Genomic DNA, 27,652 nt, shown 5'->3' with positions numbered 1-27,652 from the left:
AAAGTGATAGAATAAATCTACTTATCTTCAGATAGAGCATTCAGTGAAGGTTCTATGATACTTTGGTTAATTTTTAATTCTTATTTGCCATGTGGCACTTTACATGAACTAAATGTGTATGTACTTTTACATATATTTATATATGTGGAAACTTATATGAATTAAATATGTGTATTTGTATATAACATAAATACACATATATATGGATCAGTTCAGTTCAGTTCAGTTCAGTCGCTCAGTCGTGTCCGACTCTCCGCGACCCCATTAATCACAGCACTCCAGGCCTCCCTGTCCATCACCAACTCCCGGAGTTCACTCAAACTCATGTCCACAGAGTCGGTGATGCCATCCAGCCATCTCATTCTCCGTCGTCCCCTTCTCCTCCCACCCCCAACCTTTCCCAGCATCAGAGTCTTTTCCAGTGAGTCAACTCGTCCCATGAGGTGGCCAAAGTATTGGAGTTTCAGCTTTAGCATCAGTCCCTCCAATGAACACCCAGGATTGATCTCCTTTAGAATGGACTGGTTGGATCTCCTTGCAGTATAAGGGACTCTCAAGAGTCTTCTCCAACACCACAGTTCAAAAGCATCAATTCTTCGGCGATCAGCTTTCTTCACAGTCCAGCTCTCACATCCATACGTGACCACGGGAAAAACCATTGCCTTGACTAGACGGACCTTGGTTGGCAAAGTAATGTCTCTACTTTTTAATATACTATCAAGGTTGGTCATAACTTTCCTTCCAAGGAGCAAGCGTCTTTTAATTTCATGGCTGCAATCAGCATCCGCAGTGATTTTGGAGCCCCAAAAAATAAAGTCTGACACTGTTTCCACTGTTTTTCCATCTATTTCCCATGAAGTGATGGGACCAGATGCCATGATCTTTGTTTTCTGAATGGTGAGCTTCAAGCCAACCTTTTCAGTCTCCTCTTTCACTTTCATCAAGAGGCTTTTGAGCTCCTCTTCACTTTCTGCCATAAGGGTAGTGTCATCTGCATATCTGAGGTTACTGATATTTCTCCCGGCAATCTTGATTCCAGCTTGTGCTTCTTCCAGCCCAGCGTTCCTCATGATGTACTCTGCATATAAGTTAAATAAGCAAGGTGACAATATACAGCCTTGACGTACTCTTTCTCCTATTTGGAACCAGTCTGGTTCCATGTACAGTTCTGACTGTTGCTTCCTGACCTGCATACAGGTTTCTCAAGAGGCAGGTCAGGTGGTCTGGGATTCCCATCTCTTTCAGAATGTTCCACAGTTTATTGTGATCGACACAATCAAAGGCTTTGGCATAGTCAATGAAGCAGAAATAGATGTTTTTCTGGAACTCTCTTGCTTTCTCCATGATCCAGCGGATGTTTGCAATTTGATCTCTGGTGCCTCTGCCTTTTCTAAAACCTGCTTGAACATCTGGAAGTTCATGGTTTACATACTGCTGAAGCCTGGCTTTGAGAATTTTGAGCATGACTTTACTAGCGTGTGAGATGAGTGCAATTGTGCGGTAGTTTGAGCATTCTTTGGCATTGCCTTGCTTTGGGATTGGAATGAAGACTGACCTCTTCCAGTCCTGTGGCCACTGCTCAGTTTTCCAAATCTGCTGGCATATTGAGTGTAGCACTTTCACAGCATCATCTTTCAAGACTTGAAATAGCTCAACTGGACTTCCATCACCTCCACTAGCTTTGTTCGTAGTGATGCTTTCTAAGGCCCACTTGACTTCACATTCCAAGATGTCTGGCTCTAGGTCAGTGATCACATTATCATGACTATCTTGGTCATGAAGATCTTTTTTGTACAGTTCTTCTGTGTATTCCTGCCACCTCTTCTTAATATCTTCTGCTTCTGTTAGGTCCCTACCATTTCTGTCCTTTATCGAGCCCATCTTTGCATGAAATGTTCCCTTGGAATCTCTAATTTTCTTGAAGAGGTCTCTTGTTTTCCCTATTCTTTTGTTTTCCTCTATTTCTTTGCATTGATCACTGATTATCTCTCCTTGCTATTCTTTGGAACTCTGCATTCAGATGCTTATATCTTTCCTTTTCTCCTTTGCTTTTCGCCTCTCTTCTTTTCACAGCTATTTGTAAGGCCTCCTCAGACAGCCATTTTGCTTTTTTGCATTTCTTTTCCATGGGGATGGTCTTGGTCCCTGTCTCCTGTACAATGTCACGAACTTCCGTCCAGAGTTCATCAGGCACTCAATCAATCAGATCTAGTCCCTTAAATCTATTTCTCACTTCCACTGTATAATCATAAGGGATTTGATTGAGGTCATATCTGAATGGTCTAATGGTTTTCCCCACTTTCTTCAATTTAAGTCTGAATTTTGCAATAAGGAGTTCATGATCTGAGCCACAGTCAGCTCCTGGTCTTGTTTTCGCTAACTGTATACAGCTTCTCCATCTTTGGTTGCAAAGAATATAATCAATCTGATTTCGGTGTTGACCATCTGGTGATGTCCATGTGTAGAGTCTTCTCTTGTGTTGTTGGAAGAGGGTGTTTGCTATGACCAGTGCGTTCTTTTGACAAAACTCTATTAGCCTTTTCTCTGCTTCATTCTGTGCTCCAAGGCCAAATTTGCCTGTTACTCCAGGTGTTTCTTGACACCCTACTTTTGCATTCCAATCCCCTATAATGAAAAGGACATCTTTTATATATATGTATAATTTGTTTTCAAAGGAGATGTAAGAATTATTACAGAAGTTATTAAAAGAATACTTAGAGAATGAGTTAACCTACTTTGATAAACTGTTTAGTTTTATATTTTAACAGGACATTCTTTTAAAATTATTCAGTTAATTTTATTTTCATTCTTTCTTATTCATATTTGTATAGATGATTCTTGAAAGTACAAAAATCAGATGATAGTTATAGGAAGTAAATTGCTGTTTGTCATAAAATAAGAGCTAAAAGTTGCTTTAGTAACAGTGTGTATGATTAAAAGTAACTTCTAATTTTTCAAGTAGACAGCTTTTTCAGCTCAAAAACTACAATTTAAAAGTGAGAAATTCAGAACTGTCAAAAACCTTACAAGGTATCTGAGATATTATTTTAGATGAGAAAACTGAGATCCAGAGAGTATAATTAGCATGATGAAAGTCTTACAACTTCAGCACTAAGAGTGGGGCAAACCCAGCATTCTGACCTAGCCTGAGTCTTTCTAGTGCACTTTCCTGTAATATTTAAGTTGAGAATATCATGAAGAAATGAAGAATCAGTGACTCTTCATTTCAATGACTTCAATCAATGACTCTTCAAATCAACGACTAAATGAAGAAAGCCAAACAGAGAAAGACAAATGTGATATCTCTTATAAGTGGAACCCAAAATATGACAACATAAACTTATTTACAAAGGACTCACAGACATAGAAAACAAACTTATGGTTATCAGAAAGGATGGAGGTAGAGGAGGGATAAATTAGGAATATGCATTTAATAGATACATATTCTGGTGGCTCAGATGGTAAAGAATCTACCTGCAACGTGGGAGACCCGAGTTCAACCCCTGGGTTGGGAAGATCCGGAGAAGGGAAAGGCTACCCACTCCAGTATTCTGGCCTGGAGAATTCCATGGACTGTACAGTCAATGGGGTTGCAAACAGTCAGACATGACTGAGCGACTTTCACTTTCACTCACTACTGTATAACAAAATAGATGAACAATAGGATGTATTCTTCAGCACAGGGAACTATAATCAAAATCTTGTAATAACCTATAGTGGGAAAATGTGAGAAAATTCATGTGTGTTACTGAATCGCTTTGCTGTACACTTGAAGCTGTGACAGTATTGTAAATCAACTCTACTTCAGTAGGATAATTGCGACTTTACTTCGAACCTCTGTCAAGTATTTCCATATAAGGTATCTTATTTTCATGTGACACATACAGACAGAATAGCAGTAGCTGAACATACCATTGAGGATACTGCTGACAAAAAATCGGTCGGCCTATGAAAGAAATAGAAAATTTTATTCAGGCCAAATCAAAGGATTATAAATCAGGAAGAGCATCACAGAAGGCTCTGAGACTTCTGAGAGAAGTTAAGGTGCATTTATATAAATTTTGAGACAGAGGACCGTACATCCACTGACATGTTTTTGACAGTTTACATAATCCACATCTAAGCATCATCCTTGTGGTGGGTCATGTAACCCCTTAGAAGATCAAGAAGGACTGTTATCTTTTAAGGAGCTGCCTTTGCTGTTTGTGACTAAACAGGTTTTCCTGCTGATGGGGAAGGTGTGACCGAATCATAACATAGATATACAATGCACAGTGAGGTGAGAGGGGAGGCCAAAAGGCAGGGAAAATGTGTCTAAATTTTTCTTGTCTTGTAATAACATTTGAATTTTATTTCATAATATTAACACATTTATCTCAGATATCTTTTTCTGCAAACACTTCTTTAATGAGATTCAAGTTTTTGTTTTACATTATTTTTCTAAATTCCTTGGTGTATTTTATCATCAAACTACATATTGTGTGAATTTTTTTTCTTTCTTGAAAGACCTGAAATGCACAAAAACACTGATTTCCTTTCAAATTCTTCTGTGATCCTTTTGTCAGTAAAAAATATTTGAATTACTAGTTCAATATTTTCAGGAGCTTGAGAAGTTCCTATTATATATATTATAAAAAGGAAGCAATAGAATGTCTATTGGCGTTACAATCAGTTAAGATGGAAAGAGGCTTCCCAAGGGGCACAGTGGTAAAGAATCTGCCTGCCAGTGCAGGAGACACAGGCACGAGTTTGATTCCTGGGTCAGGAAAATCCCCTGACTAGGAAATGGCAACCCACTCCAGTATTCTTGACTGGAAAATTCCATGGACAGAGGAGCCTGGCAGGCTAGAGTCTCTGGGACGGCAAAGAGTCAGACGTGACCGAGCATTGCTGCTGCAGGGTGGAAAGGCTGGGGGGTTGGAGACTGTGGGCCACTTTCAGTTTAGCAGAATTAACATAACACATGGCATTCAAGTAAGTCAGAAGATGTTTCATGCATTTTACCGGGTGATTATGATAGTGATGAATAAGATTCTTATCTTTTGGAGTGTTATTTGACCATGCCCAAAACTGTGGTAAGGGAATGGAAATGTTACTATTACGGTAGTTTGTTGTTGCTGTTGTTCAGTTGCTAAGTTGGGTCTGACTCTTTGCGGCCCCGTGGACTGCAGCATGCCTGGCTTCCCTACCCTGCTCTGTCTCCTGGAGTTTGCTCAAATTCATGTCCATTGAGTCGGTGATGCCATCCCACCTCCCATCCTTTGCTGCCCTCTTCTCTTCTTGCCCCCAGTCTTTCCCAGCGTCAGGGTCTTTTCCAATAGTTTAGAAAGGCTAAAATGTAGCAGATACCCCAGCTGACCTTCAAGGTAGTTAGAAATGTGCCTGCCTGCTACTTCAACTTCCAGTGTATCAAGTGTCATTGAGTATAAAGAAATATGGTGCAATTACTCTTTTGTTGGCACTGGCTTATTTTTAGCACTTTAAGCTTGGATCGGTCCCTGCCCTCAGACACGCCTCCTTGTTGGTTTCTCTTCTGTATTGTCAAGAGTCTGACAATTGCTTGCCTGTGCATTATTAGCTTTGTGCTTTTTCTTCTGGAAGATAATAAAGGTCAGATACTCCTCTAGAGGAGTAAAGTAGTTTGAAATCAATAAAGTTGTATTCAAATAGCTCAAAAGGTAGAATCTGTTAAGAGAAAAGCTCTGTTTCCTCTGCTAAACAATTGTGGACATGGGAAGGTTTGTTTGTTTTCATTAAACACCATTGGCTGACACAAATGAGGCAGTTTATTTGCCTTTTGAAGTTCTCTAGTAAATAAGAGAAGAAATAATACCATACATTGATATTTTCTAGGCACAAAGCTTGGTTCATATCGACAATGCAGGGAAACAAATTAGACAAGTCTGATTTAGTTTATTCTATTGTATTCTAGTTACAAAAAATGTGACCATTATAGGTAAGCACTAAGTGAGTTTATGGAACTAAAGTTTACTCAAGGTAAATGATCATCCATAAATAATTAAAATATGGAAGATTTTGTGTTTATAATTAAAACCATAAAATTTTACTTAATGGTATATTAAGTATAAGATTTTTAGTTAGAGTTTTTTTTGCTATGATCAGCTGTAAAACAGATGGTGTTTCTTTTGTAAGTCCCCAGTCCTTTAAAAATTGGCATTTATTATAAAAAGGAGAGGGACAACTATTGTGTTCTGTTTCATTTTTGCTTTTTAGTATCTGTCATTAGGTTGTACTAGAAGTTCTGCCACTGAAATTTTCCACTGAAGTTAGTATGAGTATTCATGTAAATCTTTATCTCATATAAGACTAATATTGTACATTTTATCCTGGAAAACAAAACATATCTGAATTTCATTTCAAGTGTAGAAGCTAAAACATGTGAAGAATCATTTGACTTAAGTGAAAATTTAATGATGAATAAAAAGATTCATGGAATTAGAAGACATAAATTCTGTAAAATTATAAAATGGGAAAAAAATCACTAAAATCCTAGGTTCTTTATGTGTTAAAAGAGTAATACATGCCTTTGGTGCCTTAGAAATCTGATGTAAAAATATGGATAAGTTAAGTCAGACATTAAAACTTACAGTCGTTATTTTATTTTAAATAAGCCTGAAAGTATATCATGAAGGTAAATCAATTTATGTTGCTACTGATGCTGAAAGCTCAATCGATCACTTTACAGCATCACAGTTGCATCTCAGAGACTAGAATTTTGGGTGCAGTAGGAAAACATAGTGTTGTTTATTGCTTTGCCGGGCAAAGGGGGCCACAGCTAGGATTGGCTAGTTGGAGTGATTTCTAAGGGCTCTGGGCTGTGGGGATGGTTCCTTGCTGACTAGTACCTCGCTTCAGGATGATTAAGGCAGAGAAGAATATTCTGGAATATCTGGGCCACCTAGAGGAGGGATGACTCTGGATTGGTTAGTTTGCATGTAAAAGACGTGCTCTGCTGAACCCTTAAGTTATCTTTAAGAACTGGCCAGCCCTGGGAGGTTTCTCCACAAATACCAGAGCATTGTGCGTGTGTGCTCAGTCACGTCCGACTCTTTGTGACATCATGGACTGTAACCTGCAAGTCTCTGTTCATGAAATTTTCCAGGTAAGAGTACTAGAGTGAGTTGCCATTTCCTACTCCAGTAGATCTTCCTGACCCAGGGATTGAACCTGTATCACTTGTGTCTCCTGCACTGGCAGGTGGATTCTTTTGTGAACCATTTTGGTGCCACCTGGAAATCCCACCATGGAGAAAATAAGGAAACGTAGTTAATATTATTAGCCCTGTGATGAACGGATGCCAAATAGATAAAAAGAGAATCTAAGAAAATGCAGAATAGTAGCATTAAGTATATTCACAATGTTGTGAAAGCCACTATTCATTTTCAGAACTTTTTCATCTTTCCGAACTGAAACTTCATTAAACAATAAGCTCATTCTCTGTTCCTTACAGCCCCTGACATCATCAGTTTACTCTGTTTATACTAACTTGACTACCCTAGATATCACATATAAAAAGAGTCTCACACCGGTCCTTTTGTGGCTGACTTTTTTCACATAGCATTGTATCTTCAAGGTTCATCCATGTTGTGAAAGTGTTAGGCGCTCAGTCGTGTCCGACTCTTTGTGACCCCATGGACTGTAGCTCGCCAGGTTCCTCTGTCCATGAGATTCTCCTCGTAGTAATACAGGAGTGGGTTGCCATTCCCTTCTTCAAGGGATCTTCCCACCCAGGGATCAAACCCAGGTCTCCTGCACTCCTGGCAGATTCTTTACCATCTGAGCCACCAGGGAAGTATCAAGTTTCATCCATGTTGTGGCATGTGTCAAAATCTTCTTCTTTTTAAAGAACTTCTATTGTTCTTATATGGGCTTCCCTGGTGGCTCAGATGGTAAAGAATCTGCCTGCAATGCGGGAGACCTGGGTTTGATCCCTGGGTTCGGAAGATCCCCTGGAGGAGGGCATGGCAACTGACTGCAATATTATTGCCTGGAGAATCCCATGAACAGAGGGGCCTGGTGGGCTACAGTTCGTGGGGTCACAAAGAGTCGCAAACAACTGAGCAACTAAGCGTACGTTGTGCTCATATACCACATTTTGTTTATCCGCTCATCTGTAGATGGACACTTGGAATGCTTCCGCCTTTTGGTCACTGTGTATAATGCTGCTATAAACATGGGTATGCAAATAACAGCTTGAGACCCTGCTTTCAATTCTTTTGGTTGCATGCCCAAATTTGCAATTGCTGATCCTGTGGTAACTGTGTATTTAGATTTTGAGGAACACGTACTGTTTTTCACAGTGGCTGTACTATTTTATTTTCCCATCAGCAGTTCACAAGGCACAAGGCTTCCAATTTCTCCACAGTCTTGTCCAGTGCTTTTCAGCCTCCTCTTCAGCTTTGTCTTCTTTTTTTTTTTCCTTTTTCTTCCTGAGAATGAGGTTGTAGGTCATTGAGGTTTTGATTTGTCTTTAATAATGAGTGATGTTGAGCATGTTGTTATGTGCTTCCAGGCCAAATGTACGTCTTTTGTTAAGAAATGTCTATCGGACTCTTTACCCATCTTTCAGTTGAGTTATTTGGTTGTTGTTCAGTTGTGAGTTGCTCTTTACGTATTCTTGATATTATTCTCATCATATGTATGATTTGCAAGTATTTTCTCCTGTTATGTGGATTGCCTTCTCACTTTTATTGTATCCTTTGCACACAAGCTGTCAGTTTTAATCAAGTCCAATTTGATTTTTTGGTTTAATATCCAAGAAATCATTGTCAAGTCCAACGTTGTGAATCTTTCCCCCTATGTTTTCTTCTAAGAATTGTATGGTTTTAGCACTCACATATAGGTAATTGATTCATTTGAGTTAATTTTTCTATATGGTGTAAGACATGGCATCGACATCTTACTCACCAAAAACAAAAACACAAAAATCCCACCAAGTCTCTGAGACTTGAAATGATGTACCCCAAGCTGGTAAAATTCCTTAACAGATAACTGATGGAACCCTGACATCTGAGTAGGGTTTCACTCTCTCCCTCCACTCCTTCTCTCCTCCCCCGCCATCCCCACTTCCTCCTCCATCTCCTCTCCCTCCCTTTCATTCTCATCCCTTTCCCCAAAGACCAAAGTTTGAGTTAAAATTTCGAAACTTGAAATATATAAAATCTTCTTTCTCCCTATAGAATTCTAAGATTTTTTTTTTCTGTATATGATAATACTCCATGAGCCCCATTATAATAATTCTCTTTTGGAGTTTTACCATAAGAAAAGTTTTTGTTATAAAACTGTAAATTATTTCCCATCCACTACTCCGTTTTCTTCCTGTGTTCTGACAGTCATCATTGCAGTAATCCCTTTCTACCTGCAAATTTATTTGGAAAGCTTCCCGGATCTTAGTATATGACCTTCACATAGACTTCGTATGTGAGGGAAACTTTCTCCACGAGGTTGAGTAGGAGATGAAGAAAACTAAGAAGAAAGGCAGAGACGTAGTTCCTGGAAGGAAGAAAAACCTAGGAAAGTAACATGTGGGGAAAAAAGACCCTGTATATGAAAGGATCCTTTCACTAAATCAAGGGCTGTCCAAAGATGTATTTCTAAATAGTAACACACATGGTACCTTTGAGGCAGTTAACGAGGAATTGGTCACAGTATTTTGGCCTTTACCTCAAGGGAATTAGGAAACCAATACAGGGTTTTGAGCTAAGGTGTAACATGTCCACTTCATTTTAAAAGGGACCCCTCCTGCCGCTGTATTGACAACAACAGGGGAAAAGTGTGATGGTAGTGAAATCTGGTAGAAAGCCTGCTGCTGCTGCTGCTGCTGCTGCTGCTGCTGCTAAGTCACTTCAGTCGTGTCCGACTCTGTGTGACCCCATAGATGGAAGCCCACCAGGCTCCCCCGTCCCTGGGATTCTCCAGGCAAGAACACTGGAGTGGGTTGCCATTTCCTTCTCCAATGTGTGAAAGTGGAAAGTGAAAAGTGAAAGTGAAGTCGCTCAGTCGTGTCCGACCCCCAGCGACCCCACGGACTGCAGCCTACCAGGCTCCTCCATCCATGGGATTTTCTAGGCAATAGTACTGGAGTGGCTTGCCATTGCCTTCTCCAGGTAGAAAGCCTAGAAAACTATTAATAGATAAGAGATGTTGGTGGCCTGACCAGGAACATTGAGAGAAGGTGGTTAAACTCCATCAGATTCTACATGTATTTTGGAGGTAAGGCCAGTAAGAGTTTCTGCTGGTTTGGAAAACAAAAGGGAGAGGTCAAAAGTTATTTTTAGGTTTTTAGCTTGAGCAACTGGAAAGAGAATGTATCAGTTTGAGATGGTGAAGACTGAATACAGCAGTTTGGAAAAGAAAGAATAGGTGTTCAGTTTGGTAGTTTGAGAGGCTGATAATTAACTAGAAATGTCAAACAAGCATCTGGAAATATGAGTTGGGATTTCAGAAGAGGCAGCATTAGATATCTAAGTTTGAGAATCATTGACACACACATAAAAAAATAACTAGAAGAAAGAGTGAAGTGAGTATTGCTGTTACTCATTAAGAGGTCGGGAAAAATAGAAGAAATCAGCTAAGGGTACTGAGAAGAATGATTTGTTGAGGTAGGAGAAAAACTAAGAATATTCTGAAAACTATGTGAAGAAAAGTATATCTATGAGGCAGAAGTGACTGACAATTTCAAATGTTGTCAAAGGCAAATAGGATGTGGACTAAGAATTGATCATTACATTTAACAGTAAGGCTGATGACCTTGGTAGGAGAAGGTTCTCTTTAGTGGTGGGGAACCAGACTCCAGGGAGAAGTGGAGAGTGAAACAAATGCAGACAACCCTTTTTAAAGTATTCTGCTGCAACAAGGAGTAAAAAAGGTGGATAGGAAGCTAGTTGGGGAAAGGGACCCGAGATAATATTTTAAAGAAATAATGGATTTATGCACATGTTGATGACAAAGATTCAATAGTGAGGGGCTATTTAATGCAGGAAATAGAAGAACAATCAGTTAAGCAATGTGCCTGAGCAGGTTAGAAGATGTTTGAGAAGCCAAAGGATGGGTTTTATTTTTAATATTTAAAAATATTTCAACTGAAGTATAGTTGACTTGTAATGTTGTGTTAGTTTCTAGCATATAGAACACTGATTCAGTGATACATCCATTCATGTTTTTCATGTCTTTCCATTATGGTTTATTGCAGGGTATAGGGTATATCCTGTTCAAGAGACTGATTTAAAAACATGAATACGGAATTTATCTGTAGTGACAGGAAGGAAGGAGGAACAGACCAGGGATGGAGATACAGGCGCTGGTATGTAAGCAGATGTGAAAGTAGAGCTTGATTGTAATTCTGTTGGCGGATAGCTGGATTTCGTCAAAGAAGCAGGAAGCAGGGTCACAAGCTTACATGAGAGTGGGGGAGGAGATGTTGGACGCTTAAGGAAAGAGTAGAAGGTATCCAAGACCCCTGCCAGATCCAAGGTTCTCTAGGAAGCCTGACAGGACTCAGTATATAATTGGGTTCACCACTGTGATTTGTTACAGCGAAAGGGTATGAACCAGAATCAGCAAAGGGCAAAGACATGCGAGGCCAAGTCTTTAGGAAACTAGGTGCCTACTTCCAAGAGTACGTTCCCAGTGGAGTCACAGGACATGCTCCATTTCTTCAGCAACCACTTTTGACAACACATGTGAAATGCTGTCAATTAAAGAAGCTCATTAGAGACTCATTGCCCAGAGTTTTATTGGGGGCTGGTCTTCGGAGCATCGTCTGCCTGGCACATATTAAAATTGCAGAGTTCCAGAAGGAAAGCAGGTGTTCAGAATAAACCATATTGTTTGCACTAGCGGCTCAGTGAGCCATTCTTATCAGGGAATGGCAGGAAATCTCCTAAAATTCACATTCTCAGATGCCAGCCAGGGGCCAAATTTGGAAGCAGGTTTTTGTAAGGCTCGCAGTCTGATGATGTGAGATTTGTCTCATGATGGGATGTCTGTGATAAGCTCGAGATTTAAGCAGGTGGGAGGAAGAGTGAAGTGGTGAGGAGAGAAGCGAGTAGAACAATCCACCACCCCTAAGCCCAGCTCATGGGTGGGAAGCAGAGTACTTAGGGAAAGTCAGGCTTCTGCTAGATTCAACCAGAAAATGAAGGGAATGCTAAGAGAATTTAGAGCGTGGAGAATTTTTCTGATGGTGGACTTTAATTCTAGAAGGAACAGGGTCAGGTTTTGAAGATACGTGTATGGGGTAGGGAGGTGGAGCAGGAAATGAAGAACATGAATCATGTTGGAGCCTCTTCCCAGAGCATGGAAAATGAGAAAGGACCTGAGAATCTGAGGATGCTGGTGTCGACCAATGTCAGTACGGATAAATGGCGTCATGAGATTGATGCTGGTGGATTCAAGAAAGTTAGTGGCCATGAGACTGCATGTTAGAGGTTAGGGAAGGGTTATTATCTGGGCTTTTCTCTGAGGCCTTTCAACAGAGCTGAGGAAATCTGGAAGAGCTGGGTTTGATTCTCCAACTGATGCCCCGATTGATGGTGGAGGCAGCAGACCTGGAGTAGAGAACATCACTGTCTCAGGAGAGGAGTCACTCCATTCATTGTTGACCTCTGGGCGGAAGGTGACCTTGCATGAGTGAGCTGAGCTTTGAGCCTCTTGGCTGTGGGTAGGCTAAGGTGTAACTTTGATCTTTATCTAGTCTTTGTTCCTGAGACCATTTTTGATTTCTCTTTTAAAATAAATGATGATACCTGATTTAGATAGCAGTGACAATGCGTGTCTGTGTCATAAGTCATTTTTTGCGCTAACTTTGAAAGCCTGAAATATAGGAGAGCAATTGAAAAAGAGGTCAGTGTCCATTTTCTTATTTTCAGCTCCCTGATTTGACTGGAAAGACAGGGCCATCCAAGAGCTGCCAAAGCCTGAAAGACAAAGAGAAATGAAACTACTTCCTTAGGTAACTTGGTAGTGAGAGTGTATGTTCAAGTATAACTTGGACACATGTAACTGAAAAGACAACATAAGGAGTGCTGTAACTAGACCTGATAAAGCAATTAAGGGTTAACACATTTAAGGGATTTCCCTGGTAGCTCAAATGGTAAAGAGTCTGCCTGCAATGCAAGAGACCTGGGTTTGATCCTTGAGTTGGGAAGATCCCCTGGAGGAGGGCATGGCAACCCACTCCAGTATTCTTGTTTGGAGAATTCCATGGATAGAAGAACCTGGTTGGCCACAGTCCATGGGATCGCAGAGTCAGATATGACTGAGCTACGTAATACACAAGACTATTAAAGTAATACTTTTGATTTTGTCTTTTTGTAGTCAGTTCTCTGCAGTCTCTTCACAGATAAAAGCTATATTCTTTAGAGACTGAGAAATTTTTCTTGAGTTTTAAATTAATCTTGGCCATAAATATAATCCTTCTAATAAAGAGAATGTTTACACTTTATGTCTACATGTACTATCTGTCATAAAAGTTGGTGTAACTCAGCAGTCCCTAGCCCATTTTCTGTTGCATGAGGGAACAAAATTTGAATCTAAAAGCAACATCCAGATCGGATAGAACAAAGCTTTTATTTCACATAATTCAACCTGGGTATATTACTCTTATCTTACAGTAGTGTTACATTATACCCAATCATTATACCCTGTAACAGTACTTTCTAGGAACAAAAACGTAATATTTATTGACTCTGTTTATTTGGCCCGTCTCCAAATGTGCCATTTTCTTCCTGCTGGAAAACTTATTTCTGTGGAACTTTGAATATTTTCTAATGGAAAGCTGCACTGCTTTGCAGTTTGTCAACACTGAATGAGGCTGTAGATTAGTTGTTTTAATTAAAATGGAAGATGCAGTGGCATTTGGGGTGTGGTTTCCTCTCATCATCAATTTTCTTAGGGTTATTTTTGAGAGTTTTCCAGAAGGAGATGTTGCATTTGGGTCCGAGGTTCACAGGTATGAGTGAGACCTAAACTTTTCCCTACAAAATATAGGTTGTTTGTGGACGGGGAGAGCTGGGCTGAGAGACTGAACAGTAAGGTTGGCCGTGGCATTCAGTTCAGTTCAGTTCAGTCGCTCAGTCGTGTCCGACTCTTTGCGACCCCGTGAATCACAGCACGCCAGGCCTCCCTGTCCATCACCAACTCCTGGAGTCCACCCAAACTCATGCCCATCGAGTTGGAGATGCCATCCAGCCATCTCATTCTCCGTCGCCCCCTTCTCCTCCTGCCCCCAATCCCTCCCAGCATCAGACTCTTTTCCAGTGAGTCAACTCGTCGCATGAGGTGGCCAAAGTATTGGAGTTCAGCTTTAGCCGTGGCATTAGGTGGACTTGAATGGAAATCCTGGCTCTGCCCGTTACCTGCTTGTGACCTTAGACAAGTTACTTAAATATTCCAAGTCTCAAAAAGTGTATCTGCTACAGCACTGTTTTAAGAGTTAAAAACACTTTTTGTGAAGTTCCAGCTATATAGCAATCACCCGCTGCTGCTGCTGCTGCTAAGTCACTTCAGTCGTGTCCGACTCTGTGTGACCCCATAGATGGAAGCCCACCAGGCTCCCCCGTCCCTGGGATTCTCCAGGCAAGAACACTGGAGGGGGTTGCCATTTCCTTCTCCAATGTGTCAAAGTGAAAAGTGAAAGTGAAGTCACTCAGTCGTGTCCGACCCTTAGCAACCCCATGTACTGCAGCCCACCAGGCTCCTCCATCCATGGGATTTTCTAGGCAAGAGTACTGGAGTGGCTTGCCATTGCCTTCTCCGAATCACTTGCTATTTTAATAGAAAGATTGACAGCATATGAATGCTGTCAAGTTCAATATATGACATTGTATTGAATTTTTTCTCAAGTTGAAATTTTCCTACCTTCATTTCCTTTTGTTTGAGGAAAAAAACATCATTTCTGTTCCTCTTTTCTCTGTTGAAACCTTGAGTGTAGATAGTTATACCCTTTAGAGTGCACCTTGCTTTTGGCTTGTCTGATGTTGTATTAAGACAGCTGTTTGTAATGCCTCTGTTTCCTTCCTCCGTATGGGTATCAGCTGGGGAGTTAGTGTGGCTGCCCTAATGTAGTATAACTACCTGTTTCATTTAGGAGCAAGGCTGTCATCTGACGACAGTGCCACATTTATGAATGTTCTCATTTGCTTCTTTGAAGGTGCATGACACCTAATTCCATGTTTAGTCATCTAAACGAAATAATCACTTTTAGCTTACAACAAGCTGACCTTTATGGTCTATTTAAAGTGAAAACTGGACACTGTTTTGAGATTTGTTCTGCTTGAAGTTTCATACATAAAAAGATGAGCAATATAGTGATTTTTTTAAAAAAAACACATAAATGTACAGTAATTTCAATGTCCTTTTGTGAGAAATGAAGAGAAGTTTCCTAGGAGAATAAAATGCATTTTAGGGGATTAGAAGGGGGAAAAAATAACCTCCCACTGGCTACAAAAACAAACCTGCAAATAGAAAGTATTCACAGCAGCGTTCCCCGACGGCTAGAGATTTTCACTTGGTTGGACACACCAATAAAACCTGTCAAGAAAATAAAGCCAGATATTTTATGCCTACACATAGTTTGGGAATAAAAGATAGTGTAACTCCCTTTTTCAAACTAATTTTAAACCTATAGAAGGAAAACTTTCAAATTATTTCAGCCCCTACATTGACTATCTTGGTTGTTCAACGTGAAGTTTTCTTTTCCCCCTTGCTTGTTATTATGTGCTATTGTTTGCATTTTCTTTGTGACCACTAATGCTTTTTGGAGACAAGTTTCAGAGCTGACCCAGGTGCTCCTGTCCACAACCTGCAGCCTTCATTCTGCAACAGTAGATTATTTCTTGTTGTTCTTGATTTCTCTTGTCTGTAGATGGACTATGGTGAGGTAGCTGCTACTTCATCAGTCCTGTCTTTTTTCTTTCTTTTCCTTTTTCATAGAACTTATTAATTCTGATGAATGCTTCAAAGCTTTCTCTGTATATGAAAACAAATCGATCCTTTGCAAAACTTACCTTGGTTTCCAAGGAACTTTTACCTCATTGTTCACTATAGGAAACTAATCTGTATTGAGTGTTTCTCAGGGATCAAGCTCAAATGCCTCCATGGATCAGACAGGTAACACCTTTGTGAAGTGGAAAGGCAGGAACATAGACAAAAATAAGGATGTGTGGAGGTTTGTCTAACAGAATGGTGTATGGCTTCTGTAAACTTATACAAGTAAAGGGCTTCCCTGGTGGTTCAGTTGGTAAAGAATCTGCCTGCAGTGTGGGAGACCTACTTTTGATCCCTGACTCAGGAATAGCACCTGGAGAAGGGAATGGCTACCCTCTCCAGCATTGTTGCCTGGAGAATTCCATGGACAGAAAAGCCTGGCAGGCTACAGTTCATTGGGTCTCAAAGAATCAGATACTGCTGAGCAACTAACACTTTCACTTCAGGTACATGCGGTCAAATTATTAATGACACAATATCTCAATTTAATTCTTACAGTATCTGCTTGAGAAAAGATTTTTTTTTTAATTTCTATTTTATAGGTTAGAAAGTTGAAGCTCAGAATTGAGATAATTTGTCCAAGGTTATAGTCACATTTAAAGATTTAAAATCATATCCTCTGGATCCAAATATCATGTTAATTTTCACTGTATGTTGCTGCTTGCACAGCCTTGAGTACACTCAAAAGTTTGATGAAACCACTCATTCATCCAAAAATTATTTATTAGCTGATAAGGGATTTTCTAGTCACTGAATAAGCTCATCGCCGAAGAATTGATGCTTTTGAACTGTGGTGTTGGAGAAGACTCTTGAGAGTCCCTTATACTGCAAGGAGATCCAACCAGTCCATTCTAAAGGAGATCAGTCCTGGATGTTCATTGGAGGGACTGATGCTAAAGCTGAAACTGCAATACTTTGGCCACCTCATGCGGTGAGTTGACTCACTGGAAAAGACTCTGATGCTGGGAAAGGTTGGGGGCGGGAGGAGAAGGGGACGACGGAGAATGAGATGGCTGGATGGCATCACCGACTCTGTGGACATGAGTTTGAGTGAACTCCGGGAGTTGGTGATGGACAGGGAGGCCTGGCGTGCTGTGATTCATGGGGTCGCGGAGAGTCGGACATGACTTAGCAACTGAACTGAACTGAACTGAATAGAAAGTAGAGAATCAACCAAAAAAAAAAAATTCTGCCTTCATGGAGCTTATATTCTACTATGGGAAAATCAAGAAAAAAGTCAGCATGCAATGTAATCTTTTATTAGTCAATGAATTTAGAGGGGGAAAAAATCAGGCAAGGGACTAGAGATGGCTGGGAGAATGCATATAAGAAGACTGGACGGGGAAGGGTCACTGAGTGTGTGGTGTGTGGGTGAAGGCCCGAAGCCAGAGAGGGACTGTGTCTGCAAAGTCTGTCTGTGGCTGGTATACTCCAGGTAGAAAGAACAAGTGCAAATACCTTGAGGTGAAAAAGGTGCCAATGACATGCTTGAACACTGGAGATGGGAGGATAAGAAATACCCTGTTACCAAGGGGGAAGAACGTCTAAGAGGCCAGAGGGAAGAGCAGTGGGAGATGGGCCAGGGAGGTGATGGGGCAGGGAGTTGATGGGACAGGGAGGTGATGGGCAGGGAGGTGATGGGGCAGGGAGGTGATGGGCAGGGAGGTGATGGGCCAGGGAGGTGATGGGCCAGGGAGGTGATGGGCCAGGGAGGTGATGGGGCAGGGAGGTGATGGGGCAGGGAGGTGATGGGCCAGGGAGGTGATGGGCAGGGAGGTGATGGGACAGGGAGGTGATGGGACAGGGAGGTGATGGGACAGGGAGGTGATGGGCAGGGAGGTGATGGGGCAGGGAGGTGATGGGGCAGGGAGGTGATGGGGCAGGGAGGTGATGGGCAGGGAGGTGATGGGACAGGGAGGTGATGGGGCAGGGAGGTGATGGGCCAGGGAGGTGATGGGCAGGGAGGTGATGGGGCAGGGAGGTGATGGGGCAGGGAGGTGATGGGCCAGGGAGGTGATGGGGCAGGGAGGTGATGGGGCAGGGAGGTGATGGGCCAGGGAGGTGATGGGCCAGGGAGGTGATGGGCCAGGGAGGTGATGGGGCAGGGTGGTGATGGGGCAGGGAGGTGATGGGGCAGGGAGGTGATGGCCGGATAGATCACTGTGAAGGCTGGTCTGAATGCTGAGTGGGGTGGGAAGCTGCTGGAGGATTTTGAGCACAGGAGTGATAGAATCTGACTTAACGTTTTATCAGACTCTCTCTGGTTGCCATGTTAAAAGTGGACTATAGGGAACAATTGGAAAATCAGAGTTTAGAGATGACACTGGCCTGGACCCTGGTGATAATAAGGAAGTTACTGAGAACCAACTTACAGTGGGGCTTCCCTTGTAGCTCAGTTGGTAAAGAATCGCCCTGCAGTGCAGGAGACCTGGGTTCGATCCCTGGGTTGGGAAGATCCCCTGGAGAAGGAAATGGCAACCCACTCCAGTATCCTTGTCTGGAAAATCTCACGGACAGAGAAGTCTGGTGGGCTGCAGTCCATGGAGTCGCAGAGTCGGCCATGACTGAGTGACTAACACACATACAGTGAGAACCGATGGGAATCTATACGTGATTTGAAGATAGAGTTGGAAGATTTGCTGATCGATCAAATATGGGGTATGAGAGACAGAGGAGAGGCGATGACAACGCTAAGACTTTGGTTAGGACAACTGGAAGAACGTCCCTGCCTTTGACAGCGGTATGGACCGTTGATGGGGAGCTGATTTGGAAGGCCCATCAGATCCTCAGTTTTAGGCAGGTTAAGGAGGAGAGACTAGACATGAAAAGTGAAAGTGTTAGTCGCTCAGTCATGTCTGACTCTTTGCCACCCTGACTTTTCTGTCCATGGAATTCTTCAGGCAAAATACTGGAGTGGGTAGCCATTCCCTTCTCTCGGAGATATTCCTGATCCAGGGATCGAACCCAGGTCTCCTGCACTGCAGGCAGATTCTTTACCATTTGAGCTATCAGGGAAGCCCATTTTATATGTGTGTGTATGTGTGTGTATATGTATATATGTATGTATTTATATGTGTTTTAACTTTTCATCAGGTGATTTCAATGAAGATATATAATTATTTTGAGTTGGACAATTACTCTTAAAATCTAAATTAACTGATCATATACCATATGAATGAAGTTATCAGTATTTCTGGGCCAATATTGTTGAAAAAATGAAAGTAAAAAATATTCCCCCTGATACAGAAATACTTGTTACAGTGAACAACTGCTGATTTAAGAATGTATCTGAAGGAAGAAATACTCCTCCCTGTAAAGCATACTGCATTTTCGTTGTCATGCTTCTTATCGCAACTCTTGGAAGCCATCCAACTCTTCTGGTGGGGTATTAAAATTCAAAGTTAATGAATAGATCCAAATATATCTGCATTCAGAGCTACTCATAGATCTTCTAATATTCTGAGCACAGCCTGTGTGCTGATGTTTTTTTACCTCCTGAGAGCAAAGGTAATATTTGTCACTATGTGAATATCTTTAAACTGCCTCAAAATAAATAAAAGCCTCGTGATATGGAATTTACTTTCTGTGATCCTTGAAATGCTACTGGATACATGGCACTTGCCAATGTTTTAAATGTAGGATTTTATCTTTCCTGCTCCTTTTAAAGCTTTGTTGTGATTATCAGAAGTGTCCTGAGCTTTCTATCTGGCTCCTGTCTCTACCTCTACCTGAAGCAGCCTGAACATCTTCTTTAGTGGAGGTTCCCCACGTGAGTTCTCAAAAATTAACAGCTAACCACAGAGTGGACTGACAGCATGTGCCTCACCACCCAATTTACTTGTTAGACTTGATTCTCCACTTTTAGTTACATAATTAATTTTGCTTGCCTTCTTCTTTTTTGTATTCAACATAACTTTGAGTCAGTCTTTTTATTTATCGAGCTCATGGTTAAATCATGCCTCAACAGGAGGAAAAATCGGCCTGTTACAAAAGTACTTAGTTAACCTATGGGAATCTCCTCTTAATGTATTTCCCCCCTTTGCCTTCACTCTCAGGGAGCTCAAACACAATTTACGGTTCATTTGTCATAGTTTCAGATGAGACCTGCTGGTTTCATTACCCTCAATCTTTGATTACTGACGCATATTTTTCATTTAGCATATGTGATTTTTTAAAGTCTTTTAAAGATGGTAAGGACCTCAGTTTTAGGATACAGGCTGTAACTGTAATTACTGTTTACTTGCCACTGTGTCTGGAATAGACCTCAGAAGACACAGTCCTGGAACCCAGACCGTGGAAATGATCCCCATGTGAGGATGCACCTGTGGCCTGGACATGAATGAGTCTGGAGTGCCAAGAGCCCAGACCTAGAACATTCCCCCTCTCTGTATCTTTGGGACTCAAAGGGAAACTTTTCTGAAAGTAGCAAGGGCCCAGATGGAAGGGAAGATGGAACAGACCCAACCTCAGTCAATTCAGTTCAGTGGCTCAGTCATGTCCGCCTCTTTGCAACCCCATGGACTGCAGCATGCCAGGCCTCCCTGTCCATCACCAACTCCCGGAGTTCACTCAAACCCATGTCCATTGAGTCAGTGATGCCATCCAACCATCTCATCCTCTGTCGTCCCCTTCTCTTCCTGCCTTCAATCTTTCCCAGCATCAGGGTCTTTTCAAATAGTATTGGAGTTTCAGCTTCAACATCAGTCCTTCCAATGAATATTCAGGATTGGTTTCTTTTAGGATGGACTGGTTGGATCTCCTTGCTGCCTAAGGGACTCTCAAGAGTCTTCTCCAACACCATAATTCAAAAGCATCAGTTCTTTGGTGTTGAGCTTTCTTTACAGTCCAACTCTCACATCCATACATGACTACTGCAAAAACCGTAACTTTGACCAGACAGACCTTTGTTGGCAAAGTAATGTCTCTGCTTTTTAATATGCTGTCTAGGTTGGTCATAACTTTTCTTCCAAGGAGCAAGTGTCTTTTAATTTCATGGCTGCAGTCAGCATCTGCAGTGATTTTGGAGCCCAAAAAATAAAGTCTGACACTGCTTCCATCGTTTCCCCATCTATCTGCTGTGAAGTGATAGGACTGGATGCCATGATCTTAGTTTCATCCAACCTGCTCCTGCTTAAAAGGCAGTGAAGATTCATTGGTGTTTTTTGAAGATTCTGAATGTGTGGCCCTCCTGTTTTGTGTATTTTCCCCCAAGACAGGATTCAGGCAGACCTTGCTGAGCTAATACTTAACTTCAGGTTTTGTGACTATGGAAGCTTCCCCCACCCCCTCCCTGTTTCTTCTTCTGTTCGTTAACCACAGATGTACTTTATCCCATGTACTTAGGATCTGAGACTGCAGCCCTTGACTGACATCACAGGTTATCGGGGCCTGAGATAAAACACTTCCTGTGAACTTTTAGCCATGGATGGAGCCGCACCCTGTCCTCTTGTTCTGTTCCTTTTGGTCTTGCAGCGCTCAGAATTCCCGGCATGTTTACTTAATTGCTGAATTCTGTGCTTCAGTTCACTTTGCTACGACTCCTAGTTCTGCCTTACACCCTGGCCACTGCTTTTGTCCATTTTCTGCCAGAAGGGAGATGAGGTGAAACTTTAGCCAGTTGAGCTAATTACCAAGTTCTCCAGTGGAAGTTTAGATTATGAGAAGACTGAATGTGTTGGATAAAATAAGGTTTGGGGTTTACACATGGATTTCCAGGTCCATGCATTCTGTAGCCTCCATGATTGTGATAATTGCAAGCTGGCTGTGTGAACACTGCTGACGTATAGGAAAATATGAAATTAAGCCATGTCTCCTTGCCAAATGATATCCTTTTGGTGTTTAACTTAATCCTGCTGCTGCTGCTAAGTCACTTCAGTTGTGTCCGACTCTGTGCGATCCCATAGATGGCAACCCACCAGGCTCCCCCGTCCCTGGGATTCTCCAGGCAAGAACACTGGAGTGGGTTGCCATTTCCTTCTCCAATGCATGAAAGGGAAAAGGGAAAGTGAAGTCGCTCAGTCGTGTCCAACTCTTAGCGACCCCATGGACTGCAGCCTACTAGACTCTTCCGTTCATGGGATTTTCCAGGCAAGAGTACTGGAGTGGGTTGCCAGTGCCTTCTCCAACTTAATCCTAATGCATTCCAAATAATGTTGTTTTTTTTTCCTCAAAGATGTATAAAAACTTTACTACTGGGAGGAAAAAGCAATGTGGGCTCAGTCACTTCAGTCATGTCAGACTCTTTGCCACCCTATGGACTGTAGTTCACCAGGCTTCTCTGTCCTTGGGATTCTCCAGGCAAAAATATTGGAATAGGTTACCATGTCCTCCTCCAGGGGATCTTCCCGACCCAGGGGTTGAACCCGTGTCTCCTATGTCTCCTGCATTGCAGGTAGATTCTTTACTGCTGAGCCACCATGGAAGCCAAATAAAGCAGAGACTAGAAATTTTTAGGGGAAAGAATGATGAATGAAAAGTGTTTTTTCCAGTTAGTGAATAAAGTGTTGGAATGAAATTTTAAAATCTTGGACAATTTGTTGCTTATCATAATATGTTAGAGGGCTCATCAAATTATTTATCACTGAGAAATAAAAGCAATCTATAACTCTATTCTGAGCAGATATGACTGGACTTATTTAGCAGGAGCAAAGATTTTAAACAGTCTTAAGACTGTACAAAGGTACTCTTAAGGAAGAGAGTTGGAGTAGAAAACGTTTTCATCATGTGTATTACTTGTCATGGGCCAGGAAGTAGAATGTGACTTCTGGAAAGCCATGTTCTTCCTCACATCTTTGTGAAATGAAGAAAATGTTCACTTAAAAGGGTAGTTTTAGAGGCATGGTGCCTTAGTGGTCAACTGTCAAGTCTAACTGCTGGTTTAACTTTCATTACAAGTTTCTTAAGTAGCATCTAAGTGGCTGTAACATTTATGTAAATGAGTCTTTAAAACAAATGGAGCAAACTTTTCATGACTCATGAGCTGTATGACCAGTACTTTGCTTTGATGTGCAGACGTCTTCTTTTGCTGCTGGTAGCTAAGTTGTGGAGAAAATATGTCTGTTTGAGAAGTCCAGAAGAATGCAAAATTAAGCATGTTGGAGCACAATTAGGCTGTTCATATATCAAAAGATAAACTAATGTCTTGAAATAAAAAATTATCACTAAATCAGCAGAAAACTAACTTAAATTTCTTCCTCCCCATCACGGGGATGTGTATATATGATCCAATAATGATCTGATCATAGGTGCTCTTCATCTGTTCTTTTTTTTGAAAAAAGACAATAATTTTCAATTCACTTTTTATTCTTAAAAGAAATCCCATTCTCCCTCTGAACGACTGTGTTGCTTATCTCTTTGACAAATGCGGTCCTGCAGCTTTAGAATAGATATGCAGGCTGATAGAGAAGAAAATAGGAGAAGTGAAAAATGATTTAATCGTGGTGTTCCCCAGAAGCACAGACATCATCGAAGCAGGACTCTGATCAGCAGTCTCTGGAGACATGAAAATGTGCAAGAGGAGCTGGACCTGCTGGCTTGATCTTGTCCTCTGCAGTGTGAATGTCCTTGATTTGATCTGTCCTCCTCTGCTGGATTTCCCCAGGCTTTCATATGTTTCCTTTCAAGTGAGAGCCGCAGATGTGACACATTTTGAAGCTGGTTAGTAAATAGACTTATGTGAAGAGGATGAGAGGACACAGAACTGATCTTGGAGGTGATTTTCTGCCAAACTACTCTAGTTAGTCACACCAGCAGTACAAAGAGCCATCTTTAAAATCCTTTTATATGTACTAGGATGGGAAAGTTTCTTTCCAGTAGAGGGGAAATCGATTATGGTGCTACTGATAAGAATATCAGTAGAACAAAAGGCTCATGAAGGCAGGGGGTTATTTGTCCTCTTGTACCCAATGCCTAGCATAAAGTAGGGACTTCTATATATTCTACTGGGTGAAAGAATGAGTGAATGAAATCTGTGCTATATCACTTGTGCTTTTATAATAAATTTAAAAAATCTTGCTGCTTTCCTTTCTGTTAAGTCTCCTTCACTCATATTTATTGGTCTTTCATGTGAATTAGAAGTAAATGAGGTCTTTTAGAAAGCAAAGTAGTTATAAATTATGGAAAAGAACTCTTGTTCTATGTCAGACTTATAGGTAATATCTTTAGAATAGTTAGAACTCAGGCTTCTCATACACTTATACGTATAAGGGATATAATAGTGACTGTCTTTTGGGTAATAGTGTAACACAGAAGTTATGCAGCCACTTGACAATGTGCAGCGAGGCAGAGGGGAAAACAACCCACAATTCCTGACATAACTTAGGTGCCTGAAAGCAGCTCTCCATAAAACTGCCATATAATTCTATCAAATGCAGCACACTTAGCTAGTCTATGTAATTGTTCCATTTTCTTTGTTCCATATGGCACTGTTAGTCATAATCAGAAGGGGTTTTGATTATCATAAAGACTATTATAAAATATAAATAGGATAGTAAGGTCACAGTTTCACATCCTACTCGCCAATTTCCTCCAAGGTTGGTGTATCTGTTGAGAGAAATCTGAGGGACTGACAAATGTCACTGATAATTGCATCTCCTTTAAATATTCTGTCTGCTGTTTGGGGTAGCTGTTCCATCCATGTCCCTTGCAGAGCTCTGTAGATGACTACTTGTTCCTGTAGATCTGAGGCAACGGTGAAGAGTATTGACTTTGGTTTTTGACCCACAGATCTGATTCTTCCATTTGCTATGTGTACAACCTGGGATAGATTATTTTTAAGCTTCAATTTTATCATAGGAGAAAATATATCTGACACAAACTTGAGAGTACATATTTTATAAAGTAAATTTGATAATAAAGAGAATGCACACAACTTCCTCAATAGCCATCTTTGTCTTTTCTTATATTTGAAGCATTTATATATGTATTTCTATTATAAACAGTTATTTAAACTAATGAGCTCGAACATCTATTTAAAGATGCAGCTGTAATTCCTTTAATTAAAATGTCTTTGTCCAATTTTTCCAGCACCCCTGAATAATAGGATTTATTTTGTGCTGTCTGTGCTCAAATATTTTATGAACAACTTTCCTGTGAAACACAGTGATGTATTAGGAAGAGTGCTGAATTTGGAGGTAGATACTTTTCTTCATAGCCTACATGCTGAGGTACAGAGGAAAAATCATGATACATTGGTCAGTCAGTCAGTTCAGTCGCTTAGTCATGTCCGACTCTTTAGACACCATGAACCGCAGCACTCCAGACCTCCCTGTCCATCACCAACTCCCGGAGTTCACTCAAACTCATGTCCATTGAGTTGGTGATGCCATCCAACCATCTCATCCTCTGTCATCCCCTTCTCCTGCCCTCAATCTTTCCCAGCATCAGGGTCTTTTCAAATGAGTCTGCTCTCCACATCAGGTGGCCAAAGTATTGGAGTTTCAGCTTCAACATCAGTCCTTCCAATGAACACCCAGGACTGGTCTTCTTCAGAATGGACTGGTTGGATCTCTTTGCAGTCCAAGGGACTGTCAAGAGTCTTCTCCAACACTGCAGTTCAAAAGCATCAATTCTTTGGCACTCAGCTCAACTCTCACATCCATACATGACCACAGGAAAAACCAGAGCCTTGACTAGATGGACCTTTGTTGGCAAAGTAATGTCTCTGCTTTTTAATATGCTGTCTAGGTTGGTCATAACTCTTCTTCCAAGGAGTAAGCGTCTTTTAATATCATGGCTGCAGTCACCATCTGCAGTGATTTTGGAGCCCAGAAAAATAAAGTCAGCCACTGTTTCCACTGTTTCCCCATCTATCTGCCATGAAGTGATGGGACTGGATGCCATAATCTTAGTTTTCTGAATGTTGAGCTTTAAGCCAACCTTTTCACTCTCCTCTTTCAGTTTCATCAAGAGGCTCTTTAGTTCTTCACTTTCTGCCATAAGGGTGGTGTCATCTGCATATCTGAGGTTATTGATATTTCTCCCAGTAATCTTGATTCCAGTTGTGCTTCTTCCAGCCCATCACATAGGCCCAATTTTCCTATATGGAAATAATGATAAAACACCTTCTTTGCATCATGCAGTTCTTCCCTTTTGGCTCAGCTGGTAAAGAATCTGCCTTCATTGCGGGAGACCTGGGTTTGATCCTTGGGTCAGAAAGACCCCCTGGATCAGGGAAAGGCTGCCCACTCCAGTGTTCCGGCCTGGAGAATCCCATGGACTGTGTAGCCCGTGGGGTCGCAAAGAGTCGGACACGACTGAGCGACTTTCACTTCACTACATCATGCAGTGATAGTTTTGATGATTAGGAAATGTGTGTGAACATTTTCGTTAATCTCAAAGCCATAGAACAAATATAATATAATGAAAATGAAATGAATATTAGAGAATCTCTTCCTCATAACCAAAAATATGATACTTTATTCTTGAAAAATATTTTCTTGACTGAAATGCTATTCAAATGATATTTGGTAACAGGATCTTTTACTATTTAGCTAATGTTGCTAAGAAAAAAAATCAGAAAGCTGTTAAACAATAAGAAGGAAATAAAAATCAATGACCATATTATCACTTGGATGATAAATACTATAGAAACATACACACACACACACAGTGACAGCTGTTTTATTCAGAGAGATGTTTTTTTTTTTCACTAAACATGAATTAGGAAACTTTTAATGGTAATATAGCCTTCAATGAACCTCACTTAATAGTTGTATAATATTTGGTCTATCTATACCATTATTTACATTACTAAGTTTTCATTATAATTATTTTTCATGATAAAAGTTTAGGAATTCAATTGCTGGAGAAAGCATATGCACATTTATAATGCTCTTGACAAACAAAGGCAAATATCCCTCTGCAACCAACTTTTAAGTAGTAGGATAGTATTTTTATATTAACTAAAGACTTTCCTTAAATTTCTTTGTATTTTTTGTCTTTTATCCCATTGTTTAGTGGGATATATCTTTCCTCATGAAAAAAAACGTGCTAAGGAGATAGGAAAAGAATTTATTGTGCCAGACCCTGGTAATAGTAAAAGCCCAGGTTTGGATGTAAGCAAAACTTGTGGAAGAATGCATGACCTGTAAAATAGTTCTATGACTCCTCTAAAGTGTATAGATTCCTGGTCTGATGAGACAATAATTGTGAGGAAAATCACTGTTAGGTGTTTGAGTGTTCCTGAGGGAAGACCTTCTTCTTAGGCATCCTTGCATGTGTCCTGAAAGAATGCTCCTTGGGAGAAGAGGTGACAGATACCTCAGGTAGGCTGGATGAATCAGGTGCGAAGTTCCACATGCTTCATGTCCCACATGGAAACTGAGGTCATGGTTAATTCTCACATCACCTTGCAATGTGCCTTGCAGCACAGTGTGCCAAAGGGGCTACAACAGAAATGGCTGCAGGATGTGTGTAGGTGAGTAGGCCTGCTACAGGTGCCGAGAGTTCCCTGCATGGAATAAAGGCACATTTCTCTTGGGTCCAGGGGGACTCCTGCTAGCCGAGAGATGGATGGAGAGTCCTTGAGTTAGGGAACAGTAAACAGAGCAGGGTCCTTGCTGGATTAATAATAGAGGATGACATCTATCACAGCAGGCATCGACATGGATAGTTGCACGCTTTCCCCCAAGTTTTGGTGACAGAC

Source organism: Moschus berezovskii, chromosome 8, assembly GCF_049115385.1.
Source record: "Moschus berezovskii isolate FMDL1 chromosome 8, NW_MosBer_1.0, whole genome shotgun sequence".
Lineage (NCBI taxonomy): Eukaryota > Metazoa > Chordata > Mammalia > Artiodactyla > Moschidae > Moschus > Moschus berezovskii.
This window is presented reverse-complemented; position numbering follows the sequence as displayed.